This window comes from Nicotiana tabacum, chromosome 7 (genome assembly GCF_000715075.1).
Source record: "Nicotiana tabacum cultivar K326 chromosome 7, ASM71507v2, whole genome shotgun sequence".
Taxonomy (NCBI): Eukaryota; Viridiplantae; Streptophyta; class Magnoliopsida; order Solanales; family Solanaceae; genus Nicotiana; species Nicotiana tabacum.
Genome location: NC_134086.1, coordinates 57,978,670 through 57,995,832, shown reverse-complemented (window position 1 = coordinate 57,995,832; position 17,163 = coordinate 57,978,670). Strand labels below are relative to the sequence as shown.

General features: G+C 37.1%; 1 pseudogene; it reads right to left on the bottom strand.

The window, feature by feature from the left end:
* Window positions 1-5,097: 5,097 nt before the first annotated feature.
* On the bottom strand, window positions 5,098-7,096 carry LOC107777367 (putative aspartic proteinase GIP2; annotated as a pseudogene).
* Between the last annotated feature and the right edge of the window lie 10,067 nt (window positions 7,097-17,163).

Sequence of the window (17,163 nt, the reverse complement as noted above, 5' to 3'; positions counted from 1 at the left end):
AATAACAACAGAAACTAGCAGTTAAAGATGGGAAGGGGGAACATGCTGCGGGGCTACCAAGTACTAATGGAATTTTAGTAGAGAATCACAAAGAACACCATAATTCAATTATGAGCAAGAGCAAGGAAAACAGTAACAAGTGCACGGCATCACCCTTCGTGCTTTTACTCTCGTCCTCACCATAAAAAATAATAGATTCGGCACGGCATTACCCTTTGTGCTTTTACCTCACACAATCATGGCACAGCATTATCCTTCGTGCATTATCACTCATATCATGGCACGACATCATCCTTCATGCTTTTACATTCATAATATCGGCACTACATCACCCTTTGTGCATTAGCAGTCACTCACAAATATCATGCACGTCATCACCCTTCGTGCTTTTACACTCTTCCTTACCTAAGCAACCATCACAAAGCAATTCGGGCAAGGGAAACAATATCATGAGCAATAACATCCCGGCAAGAGAAACAATATCATAAACCTCTTATCTTTTCCACAATCACTTCACAACACAATTCTCAACTTGAGCCAATGCTCTACAATGTTCAATTACCAAGAATACTTCCATAAGCCTTGTTCAACATTAAAAATATCATATTAAGCATGTACAATACATAACGGGGTCACGACAATCATAGTATAAGACTCTCGGGCATGCTTGACACTATAGGTACTCGTCACCACACCTATACGTCGCACTCAACAATTAACACATAGTAAATAAGACTACAACACCTATTTTCTCAAGCTAAGGTTAGACCAAACACTTGCCTCAATGCCACGAATACAATCAAGCCTCAACTACCGCTTTACCTCTTGATTCCACCATCAACCCGCTTGTATCTAGCCACAATTTACTCAATAACATTAATAAATGCTAAATAAACCAATTATAATGCATGAAAATAGGTTTTCTAATGATTTCTCCAAAAAGTCAAAAATTGACCCCGAGCCCGCTTGGTCAAAACCTGAGGTTCAAACCAAAACTCGATCACCCATTCACCCACGAACTCAAATATATAATTTGTTTTGAAATCGGACCTCAAATTGAGGTCCAAATCCCCAAAATTTGAAAATCCTAAGTTCTACCCAAAAACACTCAATTTCCCCATGAAAACCCTTGATTTTGAAATGAAATCATGTAAAAAGATGGATTATATTGAAAGAAATGAGTTAGAAATGACTTACCAATGATTTGGAAGAGTATATGCCTTTGAAAAATCGTCCAAGATGTTTTTAGCTTTTGAAAAGTTGTAAAAATGAATGAAATCCCGTCTGAAATTCCACTTAACAGGTCTCTAATATCGCAATTGCGAACCTTTCTGCTAGCTTCGCAAATGCGAAGAAACTGTCGCATTTGCGACCCTGACCAATTTCTGTCAACTTTGCAATTGCGAAGAAGAGGTCGCATTTGCGATGAAGGGGGTTCGCATTTCCCAACCCTAGGTCGCTATTGCGACAATTTGGTTGCATTTCCCAAGCCTGACCACTTCGCAAATGCAAAGCCTGATCTCGCAATTGCGAGATTAGAGGCCTGGGAAAAAATACCAGATACCTGCAGTTTTTCCTGAGTCCAATTTCACTCCGTGGTCTATCTAAAACTCACCCGAGCCCTCAGGGCTCCAAACCAAACATGCATGCAAGTCGAAAAATATCATACGGACTTGCTCGTGCGATCAAATCATCAAGTTAATATCAACAACCATGGAGTAAACCTCAAATTCATAAATTTACTCAAGAACATCAAATTTTCTATTTTCTCAACTATACGTCCGATTTATACCAAATCAATTCCGATCTTTACCAAATTTCACATATTTAACTTAATTATTATTTTAAACTTGTAACGGACTCCCGAACCATGATACGTGCCTGATACCATCAAGAAATTATATCAATTCACTTCTAAAAGCCTTTATATTTTCCAGCAAATAATTTTCTTTATAAATTCATTTCTCGGGCTTGGGACCTCAGAATTCGATTTTGGGCATATGCCCAAGTCCCATATTATACTACGGACCCTACTAGACCATCAGATCACGGGTCCGGGTCCGTTTACCAAGAATGTTGACCAAAATTAACTTTAATCAATTTTAAAGGTCAATTTCCTTATTTTACTTAGATTTCACATAAAAGCTTTCCGGAAACGTGCCTGTGTTGTGCACGCAAATCGAGGTAAGACAAAAAAGGTTTTAAGGCCTCGGAACACATAATTTACTTTCAAAACGAGTGATGGCCTTTTGGGTCATCACAGGCCACAAGGAGTCAGAGGAAGCAGAGAGAAGCTGACCTAGAAAATGCCTTAGCTAAGAGTAAAAACAAAGTTGCTGCTAAAGGAAAGAAGAAGATGGGTGAACCAAGTGAAATTGAGTAGATGAACCTGGTTCTTCATGACAAGGATGAGGCAAAGGAAGTGTAGGCTGTGACTCCAAGTGCTAAGAAGAGGAATACTTCTAAGAAGAAGTCCCCTACAAAGTCTGTTGATACAGAAAGCTCTACCTTGGCAAAAAGAATCAGGTCTACCAGGAAAAAAAGGTGCAAATAGTGGATGAAGAGAGTTAAGAAGAACAGGAGACTGATCAAGAAAAGAACAAGATGGTTAAGTTTGGAAAATGATCAATTCTAAAGGGTTGGATCCTCAAATTGGAAGAGGAAGGAATTGTGTTGTTGTTGGAGAAGTTCGAGATTCGGGGGTGGAATGACATGTTCCTTCAATTAGAAGGGAGGATAGCCAGAGCTAGAATAGTTGAATTCTTTGTGAATTGTGAGATAGAGAATGGAAGGGTAAACAGTGTGGTGAAAGGAGTGAAAGTGAGCTTTGATGATAAAGAGCTGGGGAGATTCTAAGGATACAATGACTATAAAAGTCGAAATGGCCAAGTCTAGAGAATTTACCTATCTCACTTGCCATCACAAAGAAATTTGTTACTAGGGATTTAGAACTACGACCCAGGGCTATCTATAAGAGTGATATGAGTCCTTCCTACAAAGTGTTCTTTGAATTTGTCAACAAAGTAGTTCTTCCTAGGCAGGAGAGAAGGCACATTGCTACTTTCATGGACCTGGTCCTTATGGAGTGCTTGGATAGTGGGAGGCAGATCAATTGGCCAGGATTTATAATCCAGCTCCTTAATAGGGTGATTTCTAGCACTAAAACTCATGTCATACCCTATGGGTTCATACTCACTGATGTGCTTGCTCGCTTTAAGCTTCCCTCAAGAAATGGGATGTAAGCACAAGTAAAGATTTATTTGAGGCCAACACTTTGATTGACTGTGACTATGAAGTCCTTACTGCTCCCAAAAAACCTTGTTCATCTAAGAAGGTTCCCATGAACAGCAAAGTGAGAGCTTCGGAGCAGGAGAGTGGGGCTAAGGATGCCCAGATTGAAAGGCTAAAAAAGAGGCTAACTGAAGTAGACACTAATTGGAATGCTCTCATGTCTGAGCTTGAAAAGGAGGAAGAAAAGAATGAAGGCATTCTTCAAGACATGTTGAAGTTGCTTCAGGCTAGAAACCAAGAACCTGGTCCTTCCCAGTCTTAAACCCTTGCCTAGTTTGTAAGTAGCGACCCGAGTGGGATGTTTCTTTTTTGTTTTTTTTGCTCATAGTTCAGTACTTTTTTTCTATGCTTTGTGGATGAATCTTATTAATGATAATCACTGCTTTTTCTCTAATTGTTTGTAGATATTTCCTAGATGGCTAATATCTTTAGATTGATAAGAGAAACTTGAATTCATGATTGCATTTGAAGTAGCCTCAATAGCCAAGAGTAAGATCTTCTAAAATTTGATTTTATAACTTAATGTTGCAACTTTTCGATGATGCCAAAAGGGGAAAGATATGTTGTGCTTTTGTTTTGGATTGTGATATTTATAACCTAATGAACCTAGTCTTTGATGTTTTGTAACTTTAAAATAGAAAATGTTCTAACATTGTGTTGATGGTGAGTTGAGTTAAAACATGTTTCATGCTTATGAAAATCACAGAGTTTGTCATCATCAAAAAGGGGAAATTTATTGGCCTTGGTAAGTTTTGTATTGATGATTGACAAAGGAACAAATGCGTGAACTAGGTCCTATACATAGTGTACACAGGGCACGGGTAGATTCAAGCACAAGGCATGCACGTGAAGGGGATAAGCATAAGTGGTTATGTCTGATATTCCCTAAATGAAAAAGTTGCATAATTGATAAAGAGCATGACTCCTTACTTAAAGAGAACTCTATCATAGACAAGGGAGGAGTTAGAAGTTGAAGATAACTAGAACTCTTCCACCATAGAAGAGTAAAGCATTAGAACTCTAGTTAATCTTTATTCTACTAACTCTGTATATAGCAGTTGTGTTCTCTTTTACAGGTGACGCACAAACGCTGAAGTTAAGCAAGAATTGAGAGCAAGATAGCAAGGCATTTTGCGAACAACTCTTGTATATTTCAAGTGTACGAACCTGAAGCTACATGAACCAGATAGAAAAATCAGTTCCATGTGTTTGTCTTTTATTCTAGTTCAATTGTAATAAGGCCTTTGAGTTGTACCTTTCAGCTTTCTTTAGAAGCATTTGGTCTAGATACTTTGAGTTGTATTGTTTAAGTTAGAGTTACCTTGAAGCTGGCGCACAACCTGTGGCTGGATGCTATAAAGGTTAGAGGTAATCCTTAGGTTTACAAGTGTTTTGTAAACGTTGTTGTTTGGCTGGGTGATTTAATGAAGTGTTGGGAAAAATCCTACTGAGAAGTAGGTCGTGGTTTTTTTACCTTTTGAGCAGGGTGTTCACGTAAAAATACTTGTATTCTTTAGTTTCTACATCTATTATTCTACAATTGTAGTGTAAGGAACTCGTAGAAGAACCAAATCCTTTTATAATTTGTGCACGCGAAAAATTGGACACCACACAAATCACCCTTATTTTATGGTATTGAAGTATAAAACATAACAATTGCTTTTGTTGCGTTGGAAATTTTTTGGCTTTTGCTGCGCTGTAATCAGTTTATAATCCCGAAGTCACCACATGAAGTTTGGGAGAGCGCCAATGTTTTTTTTTTTTTTTGAGGAGGCTAAGGAATGATTAAGTAGCTAGAAATGGAACTTCTTGAAAACAATGTTCATAAAATTAATTAAGTAGTACAACTTGACATATATATTGCCAATAGGAAACACAACGGAAAGCTTGTAAAGACACAAATTAACTTCCGAACACTTACGGCAACAAATTAACAATCAAAGATCTCTCTTGCTTTACTCTTTTTGATAAGTTCAACATGCTACTCGTGTTGACTCCAACGTGCATAGAAACAGTTTAAAAACAATAAAAAGAGATTAAGAAAAAGGAAACCTGAAAATGAAAAATAAGAATTCATGATTTGCCTTAGTAAAGAGACTCTTAATTAAGTCTTAGAGGTGTAATCGTACTTAGCACATGATGTTTGTTGAAGCTTGAGGGTGGAGCTGAAACCAATCCTCTTTCTTGCAAGGTCAAATACCAACAAGTTCTCTTCCATTTGATGCCCTCCGATCACAATCGATGGTTCCCAAGTTTGGTCTTCTCCAACAAAAGCTAAACACATAACATCCTTTGTAACTTGTACCACTGAATTTGCCCCATAAATCCTCCAATATGCACTCTTCTTGTGCAAGACAAAATCTATCCCAGGAACATCTGGTCCAACGTTTGTGCTTCTAATGTTTTTTGAACTAAAGCAAGCTCCAAAATGTTTCATCGGAGGTTCAACAATTGTCACATTCTTAGGAAGCTCCATGAGAAAAGCAGTTTTAACAGCATTGTAAATGCTATTGTCCAAGATTGTGAAGGGTGTCGTTGTTTTGATTCTCGTCCCACCTACTCCATTTCTTTTATTTATAGATAGCAGTGTTTTATTCAATGGCACGTCTTTCCCTGCAATTCGAATGGATGAAACTTCGATATGGTACTCTGATGATTGCAAAAATGCCCTGGGGTTTGTGATTAGTTTGGTATAGACAAGATTGTTGGAGATATCAACCTTCTTAGGGTTATAAAAATTATATGGGCCAGAACCAATGAAGATAACTCCACGAGAACTTATAGATGAGCTCAAGCAAATACCAAACTTCCTGGCAAATCTAGGGTCTAAAGCGAGTTGATTAGGAATGGAAACTGGCTTTGGTGTCCAAAACCTGCAATTCCTGTATTGAGACATAATATAATTGAGTAATTAAAAAGCGTCTTCACTCTAACTGATTAAAAATTTAGATGACGATGTAAGAGGTTATCGATCGGTTCAAAAAGCAAAATATATTCCCACCCGTGAAGGACATGTTGGTACATGGAAGTAATATAATTGAGCACAAAAAGTGTGCTAGCTCTTTCTAACATTTTAATCTTTGCAATAAAATAGTACGTCACACAATATAATTCAGTACCTGTGACTCCTTCTGCAAGGTCTTTCGACATAGAGGAATCAACACAACTGAAAATAAACCGCGGCCAAGTGACAAGGATGCCAGGAGTAGAACCAATTGCCAATACATCCTCGGCGATTTCTGCACGGTCCATATAAGTATTAATCAAGGGATTTTCACCCCAATTATAGCAAGTATTGTTGTTGCACCCCGGCTGTAGTTGAGGTTTGAATATGCAGTCTCCACAGGAATGAGATTTGGCAAAAGAGCATAGTGTGGAGTTACAGCGAGCTGGTTGGTAAGTTGAACTATTATAACCTCTATCACAGTCCACCCATAAGCTTATGCCACCAAGATGGACAGTGAGTTTGATGGGGACTAAAGGAGTTCTTTGCTCAATTACTGTAGTGTACTGTAGGGTTGATGAATCTTTAGTGACCGAAAGGTATAAGGTTGGAGGTAGTACCTCACCTGAACATAAAGAAAGGAGTGAAAGAAACAAGAGGAAGAAAGTGTAGTTGGAAAACAAGGGAAGTTTGAATGTCACCATGCTAGAGAAAGAAAGCATATGCTATAATTAGATTGTAAGGTATTCGATAGAGTTGCAAATTTATAACCACTTTGCAGTCCCCTACACACAACCATTTTTTAACATAAATATGGATAATATGACCCAAGTTTGTTTTAATTTCGTTTGACCTTGGGAATTAAACTCTACAATGGCTCCTCATTTCTTATATCACTGCTTGACTTTGAATTTAGTCCAGTCAGAGGGATCCAAACGCGTAATATGGAGTTCTTCGATCCTATGCACATGGCCAAGTTGACTAATTTGAATAGAGAAAATTGATACTATGTGCCATGTTTGCGCGTTAGAGGAACTTATTTATATATCCACTAGAAAACAAGTACTATACCATGTCAAACTATGCTCATCTTTGAATAAAATTCGTAACTTATATGGTAATTCACCACTCAACCACTTATTTACTATGCTCCTTTTAATGTCATCAAATTTTTTTTTTTTTAGTTTATGAGTTTTGAATTCTAAAAATGCAATTTATTGAGTTCTGAATAAATTATTATAGATTTTTTTAGATATAAATACAGGATTTAAAAAATAATTATTAATTCAACCGACCCCATAAACATAATTGACACCGCCCGTATATGGAGTAAATATATTTCAGTGGTTCAGCAACTAAATCCCCTCAAACTCCTTGAACTATAAAGATTTGTATCGCATTATCAATGGAGCGGTCAATAATCTTGTCATGTTTATGTTGACCGTGTGCATATTAATATTATTTATATGCATATTATAATCTAGTAAGTATTATTTTATCTTTCAATGACTACCAAGAGATTCCACTATGGAATAGACATTTCGAATTTCCGTGCTGCTTCCTTCGCCCTAATTATCATGTCGCGTACTGTGATGATGTATACTTAATTTATACCCTTCTTTTACTGGACAAAGTTTAGACTTCCTTTTTATGTTTTCATTATTTTCTTGAATATTAGAGAAGATGCCAAGAATGTGTATGAGATATATATGTGAAGAAAATAGTGTTGATTTAAAAACAGTAAGACAGTGTAAAGACTCGGCAGGTCATTTTGAGTGTTGTAGCCCCGTTCCCCTATTTACTGCTTATTTTATGCTCAATTATCGTTATGTGACATGCCGGTATAGTTGGTTCGGTTCCGGGGATGTTTCGGAATGAGTTGAGACATTTAGTCTCAAGGTTGGAAGCTTAAGTTGAAAAGGTTGATCAGATATTGATTTATGTGTAAATGGCTCCGGAATGGAGTTTTGATGGTTCAGATAGTTCTATTGGGTAGTTTTGGACTTAGGAGTGTGTCCGGATAGCGATTTGGAGGTCCGCAGTTTATTTAGTCTTGAAATGGCGAAAGTTGGACAATTGGAAATTTTGAAAATTGAGAAGTTTGACCGAGAAGTGACTTTGTAGTTACTGGGTATGAATTTTGGTTCCGGGAGATGGAGTAGGTCCTTTGTGTCATTTATGAATTTTGTGCAAAATTTGAGATCAATCTGACTTGATTTGATAGGTTTCGGCATCAAATGTAGAAGTTAGAAGTTCATAAGTTCATTAGGCTTGAATCGATAAGTGATTCGTGGTTTTAGCATTGTTTGATGTGATTTGACTCTTCGAGCGAGTTTGTATGTTATTTTAGGACTTGTTGGTATATTTGGTTGAGGTTCTAGGGGGCCTCGAGTGGATTTTGGATGGTTACCGGAGTGAAATGGGACATGGAGCATTGCTAAACCCTGCTGGTGTGGGGTGTTCTAGTTTCCTTCTATGCGACCGCGTGGATAGGACCACGATCGCTAAGGGTTGTTGTTCATTGATGGAAATTTATTATATGCGATCGCGAGGTGTAGTCTACGATCGCGTAGCTGGAGCAGTTAATGCATCGCGAACGCGTGGGCTATGTCGTGTTCACGAAAAGGAAGTGAGGTAGCTCGATTCCGCTTGGTTGTTACTCGCAATTGCGTCGTTATGTCTACGATCACATCGGTCTATGGAGGCTAGCCATCGCGTTCGCGTGAGTCTTTAGGAGATCGCGTAGGGTTAATTCTTGGGCAGCTGAGTTTGTGCTTTGCGATCCCTTCTCCGCAATCGCAATTAAGGACATCTGGGCAGGCTTAAATATTTAAAAAATGAGGGTTTGAGTTTATTTCACAAATTTGATTTTGGAAGCTCAGAAGGAGGCGATTCTTGGAGAGATTTTCAAAGAAGTGATTGGGGTAAATGATTCTTACTTAGTTTTGGTTAAATTCCATGATTATATCTTTGATTTCATCATTTAATTAGTGATTTGGGATGAAACATTTGGGAAAAATAGAGAAAACTTCTTAGGCCGAATTTTGGGGATTTGAGCGAGATTTTGGTATCGGATTTAAGAAATTTTGGTATCGTTGAACTTGTGAATGGGTGTTCGAACTTTGTAACTTTCATCGAATTCTAAGACGTGGGTCAGGGGGTTGACTTTTGATTAAGAACTTAGAATTTTCATATAGAATTAATTCCTATAGCTTGAGTTGATTGTATCAAATTCACTACTGAAAAATTGGTCTACGGTAACGCATGAAAAACCGTTCCCATAGACAGTAAAACTGTTGCCATAGATATATTGGAACGGTTTACATCAGTCCCCGTGCCCATAGGTCTATAGGAACAGTTCTTGCAACGGTTTGCATTGCCGTGGCTATAGATACATCTATCGCAACGGTTTTTCCTTTCTCTGTTGAAACGATTATTTTGTTCAATTGGAACGGATTAAAACCGTTACTATATTGTTTATACAACGGTTCTTAACCGTTACCATATTATTTAATGCAATACTTATGTAAGCTATTGTTACGGCTATGTATGGATATAGCAATAGTTTCTTTAAGCTATCGTAACGGTTATATTTGTATTTGGAACGGTTTGTAGATCATTTTGAAACAGTTTATATGACCTATTGCAACAGTTTACATTGTCTACTAGAATGTCATTTGTGTCCTATTGCAACGGTTCTGGTAGGCTATTATATCAGTTCAGTTAAAACCAAAATATAGCACCTGTTATAAATAAATATTTATATATATATAATTTATAATTACACTAAAATTTAAATACATCATAAAATGAAACTATTAATAATATAAAATTATCCATCAAGCAAATAATATCCATAAAGCAAATGTTCTACCTAAAGTGCATAAATTTAGTACATTTCAAGAGTTAAGTTTCAAAAATGTTGATAACAAAAGATTCCTAGAACATTCATCTATAACAATTCAAAATTCATCTTAAGGTATAGTTCTTCACTGCCTTCATCATCCATTTTTTGATCTACTCCATCTACAAAAGAGGATAAATAAAGTCATTACTCTTCAAGAGAATCCGGTCTAAGAATACTCATAGCACAAATTGCCATGAAAAAAGAAAAGAACATGAAAAGGTAACATAAAAAATTCAGAATGCTTGGAGAAAGTATAAGAATCAACCTCCTATATGATTTGTTATCACATGACCAACCCATAAGAGAAACCAAATGTTAAAACCACACGTGAAGCAGTGAAGCCTCATCAAGTAAAAGGATTGTTCCCAAAATCATATTCAGATATGAATTTGGATTTAGCTTGGTGTTGTTGCTATTGTCTTTCTTTATGTTTACAAATTGAGGAAGAAAAAAGCAAGTGAAGCAAATATAGAAAGCTCAATACAAAAAGACAAAAAATACAACAAAACTCCAGAACCAACAACAGTAGTTGTAAAACAAAAAGAAACTACGACAAGAAGTTCAAGTCTTCCAAGTTGGCCATGTTTGACCATAAAAAATGGTGAAGAAACATCAGCAACTGGTTCAGATACTGATGAAAACAAGAACAATGAAATTGAACATCAAGTTCAGTATGAAATGGATGAGAAGAAAAAGAAAGAAAAGTCTTTTGTAATGGTAGATGATGAAACTGAACTAGAGCTAGAGACTTTGCTAAAAGCTTCAGCTTATATTCTGGGTAATTAAGTGAAGTCTTTTTTATTAAATCCAATGTTTGTGAAGATAACAAACAATATCAGTTGTGAACATTCTCATAAAGTCTATTCGAAACCACGTCAGTAAAAGAGAAGCTTGATATACTGGCCCTAAGAGAAAAAGATACCATATACAGAACCTTCTATGTAGCAGATGGCTGCAGCAACGGGAACTGGGAAGAGGGTTGGACAATACAAATAAGCAGCAACTTCAATACAATTTCCCGGTCAGAGGGAAATAACCTTCCTTAGTTATATAACTGTACTTCTAGTTTATCATTACTCAGACTAGCCATGAGTTCAAAATTACCAGTCCTAGTATCACAGTTGACCATAAAGGCACTTTAAACCACAGTGATATATCATAATGAAAATAAAAATAATCATGTTAGCTGGAATTCCAGGCAGGCCACACATTTTAACCACCACGTTAGCTGGAATTTCTCCTCCTTTACCAAAGGAAACCACTGAATATCTAAGACTCATATACAGAGTTGGGTAAGAAGGAAACCATAGAAAATCCTTTAGGAAGACTCCATAGACCGCAAAGACGCAGCCAAAAGAAGTAGGGGATAACTAAGCCGGGCAACAATTTCCAACAAATGACCAAGAATCTAAAGAAGACAGTATATAACATAAAAATCAACCAACACAGAAAAGGAAGCTATTATAAAAGAAGTTGGATACCAATAATACCGAAATAGGCACATCTATAGGAAGAAAAAAGGATATTACCATATCCACTCTACCTTGAACCAAAGCAAAATCCCAAGCAAGGAAGGAGGAGAAGAAGAAATAGAAGAAGATGTATAACATTTGGTATGTACTGACCTTGATTGTTACTACCATTAGATGGTCGACTGTTTAGTTGAACAACAGCTTGTTGTGCAGAGGAAGCTTCTACAGGTGAACGTGCACTGAATCTTAACATGTGAGGATCAAGTTGCAAATCTGGGTTCAGACGCGGAAGTCGTGCGACGACATTCATTATAATATTTTATTCCATAGCATCCTTTTGCTCGTTCAACTTTCTGCATTCTTTGTTGCATCCTCTCTTCTATTTCCTCCATTTTCTGATGCATCATCTCATCAGTAGCATCTAAAGAAGATCCAAGTTTTTTTTTTTTTTGCCCTTTTAATACAGTCTGGTAGCATGTTAGTTCTCTATTTTCCTAGTTAGCATATCATATTAATTTGATGTGAAAAGTTAATTGCTGATAGTGTAAAAGACAATATATATATATAATAAGGCTTAAATGATCTTCTGGTACTTAACAACTGCTCCAATGTTTGCACCAGGACAGGCCTTCTATCCATTTCAATTAGTGCATTAATTATAAGCTAGTAGTAGTCAGAGTCAGAGATAGAGCCCTTTGGCTCCATTTCTAGAGGTTTGATCAGTGAAGTAAGAGGAAATGAGTTATGTTGGTTCAGTTTGCTTTCGACGGAAACAGAAAAGAGGGGCACAATCAAAGTCACCTAGAAAGTAAACATTATCAAATACTGAACCAAATAAGAGTATGAAACAGGGTCTCCTCCATAGGATTGGAAATGTGGAAATGAGATTATGTTATGTTACATCAGAAAGACATAGACATACAAATGCCTAAACATGCTTGAGGAACACAGTTATTATGCCATCTCCATTAGAATCTACCAATAGAGAAAAGTAGTAATAGTATATAGCAGAAGACTAATCTTGACTAATCTTCTCTGCATAACAAATGGCCTAATGGTCACAAGGTCTCACTTAAAGAGATTAGATATTGTAGAGTTGTTCACATATCACTTATCATTGACAACTAATGGTATCAATAAGAAAGGCAACTTCAGAATTCGAAATCAAAAAATGCCCATACTACATTTATGTTGTAACATCACATAATCTCGTTCTGATGGTGACAAAAGCAGCTAGATGAAGAATCTTGAAAGTTGCAGAAATCTTAATTATGATTAAAAATGTCCAAATTAAATACTTGTACTAATTTTTTATAGGACAAATCACAGTATCTTTATTGTCACACCTCCTTTTTGCGCGCCCGGCCCCGAAGGGATAAATGCGCGAGGGGAGTTTTTCCAATCTAAGTGACAATATTCGAAATGGGATTATTTATTTAATTCAGAGTCGCCACTTGGGAAAGGTTTGGCTTTTGGTGTCCCAAGTCACCGGTTTATCTTGAATCCCAGATCGAGGAAATTTTCGACTTTCCAAATGAAGTCTGCGAACCAGAAATTCCAAGTAAGGAATTCTGTTGACCCGAGGGAAGGTGTTAGGCACCCTCGAATCCCGTGGTTCTAGCACGGTCGCTTAAATTGTTATAATGGCTAAATATCTGATTTAAATACATGTCATGACTTATGTGCTTTTATTAAGTTTAAACCGCTTTTATTATTATCATTTATTTTTTTAGAGAATTGCAACGTCGTGAAAATGCATCTCGAACCACGTCACAATCAATGCACCCGTAGTTGTTAACACATTTCGACTCCGTTGAGATTTGGATTTGGGTCACATCAATGTGCACCCGGATTTAAGAATGTAATTTCAATTGAGTCGCGCCTAAAGAGTCTAACGCGTTATTATCTTTAGGGAAGGCAGTGAAATTCACTAAACAGTCCATCCCAAATTCTAAGTATTTATTATGGTTAATTATTGAGGGCCCCGCAATTTGCATTTTTAATTTGGCGGGGCTCGTCTCATTATTTTAGAAAGGATATCCTAAAGCGATTACATTTCTAATGTGTTTGTCTCTAAAAATAGAAGAAAAAGATACATGCTAATTCAATTATATGCTTTGGCCAAATCCGGATTCTTATTAATAATCTGATTAATTATTTACAAAGTGAAGAAGCGTTATACCTCATGGAACATGCTTTTAATTTGATAGAAGAATTATATACGAGATTGATGAAACGCTACACTTAACCCCAAATACTCCTCGAGTTAAACAGGATTTAAATACTACACTTTAAACTTATTTAAACAGGATTAATAAAGTTAATTATTAGATGGTGCTACCAATAATATTCGGAACTCATCCTAAAAGGAACTGCCTACCGAAATCGAAACTCCCAGATTTAAAATTGTGTTGTCTTCGACAATATTTGAAAAAAAAAACAATTCGCCCTAACATGCTCAATACAACTAAAGGAAAGTTCGAATTAATGATAACATTAAATGGTTACACATTACATGAATTATATAGTCACCTCCTGTATACCGCTAAACGAATCACATATCGAGGTTTTAGATCAATATAAGCTTCGATTAAGTACAAACTTACTAATACATTCTCTATTGAACTACAGACTAAAGTTTACATAACTTATCAACATTTATAAAGGGCTGTAAGTAAAACAAACAAATGATTATAATTCCTTCAGATCTTTCAATTCATGCTTTTCATTGTTACAATCAGTTACACCAATGTGGGGGTTCGAAATGTGTACCTGGAAAATGCTTACAATGAAGAAGCAGCAGAGTCAGTAGAGCAGTAGTGTAAACGAACAACAGCAGTAACAGATAAATAGCAGCAGAACAAGTTCCAGTGTAAGATGCGGTTATGGCCGAGGGAAAAAGTAGCCAAAATAACAGCAGCAAACAGTGTAGTAGAAACAGAACTCCAGACAGACTAAATCCAGGAAATAAACCAATGCAACCCACACCCAGTAAACTTAGTTAAGACTTGGAAGAATCAGAATTGATTGAACAGGTTGAAAAACAAGTGAAATCCAAACAACAATAGGAAGAAACAGTTTCTAATTGTTGTCTATATGTTTTTCTCTCTCTTGTGTATCTGTATATTCCTGTTTTTGTGGTATCTCTCTTCTTTTAAAATTCAGTCAATCTCTCTCTTTTTTTCTGAATCTCTATCTGGTCCTAACTAATGGAGGTTCTGCCTCTTTTATAGCCCAACATCAGCCCTTTTATAGTCTGTTAAACAACTCAGAACCCATTCCTTTTCAGCTATTTTTCCACTCAAACATTTAAAATTAGAAACCCTCCCAAGAGATTCCCTGACAGCCTTTTACTTAGATATGGTTTAATATTTCTTAAACAACTCAGGGTGTGGGCAGCCTGAATATGCCCTGACAGCACATGCTGTCAAATTATTTTTAATCTCTAAAAGGGCCTTAATGCACATGTTGTGCACAAGTGCACATGCCACCAATTCAGAATGCAGCTAAACAAACCAAATCCTTAAATTTCTGATTCAAATCAACAACTATAAGTAGCTATACCCGATTCTCAATTTGATTCAAACAAAGTTCAGCAAGAAACAGATCAAATTGTTATCGTTCAAACAGCTGAAACCAATCGACGACACGTATCGAATCGACTATACTAGTTATAACATATACAACCAATAGACAATGATCAGAAATCTAACAGTATCAACATGCGATTCAAATTGTACTGACTAAGCAAAAGTTGTACTAGAGAATTAATTAACCAATCAAATTTAAGTTCAATTGATTGTACAGCTTACACACAAACACATGATCAGTAAATGGAAAGAACTTGGCCAAATACAGAGGTCCGGGCAAGGTGGACAACAACAGTCGACAAAAATACAATAACATAAATTAAACAAAACATTTGGACATATGAACAGACATTCAATTACAACAGACAAAATAAACTGATAAAGAAAACAAAAATTACCTTAAAGCCTTGAAAAATCAGAAAACCCCAGCTCGGATTTGAAATCGACCTTTCTTGGGGTTGAATGGACTTTAATCGAAGTGTTCTCTAACGAAAACACTTCGATTAAGGTCCATTAGACCCTAATCATCTGGTTCAACGGACACAGGTCGGACATGAGGACTTCTAGGGTTCCTAGAGGGCAGATTTGGGATTTGGGTTTCCCTGGTTAGATTCGGACCAAACCAAGCATGGTTTGGTCACGGGGGAGGTCAAGGGAGTGTCTGGTATGAACCTGGGGTAGATCGGTGTAGATCGAATTTTGCTCGAATCTTCAAATGAAGATTCGAGAACCTAGGGTTTGATTCGAGACAAAAGGACAACAGATCTATGTTCAGGGCGGTGAGGCGGTCCTAGAGTGTTAAGGTGGGGGTCACCGGCGTCCTTGCCGTCGGGTTTAATGGTGAAGAGAAAGGGGGAGACTCTAGGGTTCCGGGGTTTTTGGGTTTGTGAAGGAGATGACTGAGGCAGAGGGGGTTTGGCTTAGGCGCGGGGTGAAGGGGGAAGGTTTATATATGGGGTAAGTGATCTGATATTGGCCGTTGGATTGCCACTGATCAATGACTGTGATCTTTCCATTAAAAGAAACGATGTCGTTTGTTCTCATGCTGGGATGGATCAGACCGGGTTTCATTGGGTCGGGTCCGGTAACAGGTAAAGGAGATGGGATGAGGGCTGTTAGATCGGCCTGGTTTGAACGGCTGAGATTAGACGGCCTTATACGACGTCGTTTGGGTAAAGGATTGGCCTGATCTGGGCCGTTCCTTTGAATCAATCAATGGCTCAAAGAGATGATGCCTATACGGCGTCGTTTGGGGCGTCTTGCAGAGGGCCTGGTTGGACTGGGTCGTTTTGGTTTGGGCTTGTTCCTATTTAAATTGGATTGGCCCAATCCGAAAACCCTCTTCTTCTTAAATCTCTTAATTAATTTGTCAAAAATAATACTATAAAAACAAAAATTAACACATAATTAACATTTAATTAAAATAACATCACTTAATGACAAAAATGAAAGATGCATTTTTTGCGATTTTTCCTTTTAATAACCGGATTACGGTTCAACTACACACGACACATTTTTTGTATTTTGTTTTCAATAAAAAATAAAAATGGGCGAAAATCACAAATAATTAACAAAGTGCCACGTAAAAATCCAAAATTGTACAGCAAGACCATTTGCTATTATTTTATTTCTTTTGGAGTGATTGTCGCGTAAACAAAAATCACGTGCTCACAGCTGCCCCTCTTTGTTCGGAAACACGAAGAGTTTTCGTGCAAAGATAAAGTGAGCGGATATGAGCGACTTTGCCTATTGGACTACTCCATGTGAAGCATGTTTTGAAAGATTTGACCGAATCTTTGCTTCGAAGATTTCCTACATATCCTGGGCTAAACAGGAATCAGGTCAATGTAGTTCGGGAAACTCTGATAGCTGGGACTACCATGGGATTGCAATGCTTGCCGTTACTGCTGTTGCCGTTGCCGCTGCTGCTTACCGACTCCCTTATTACAACCAAAAGAA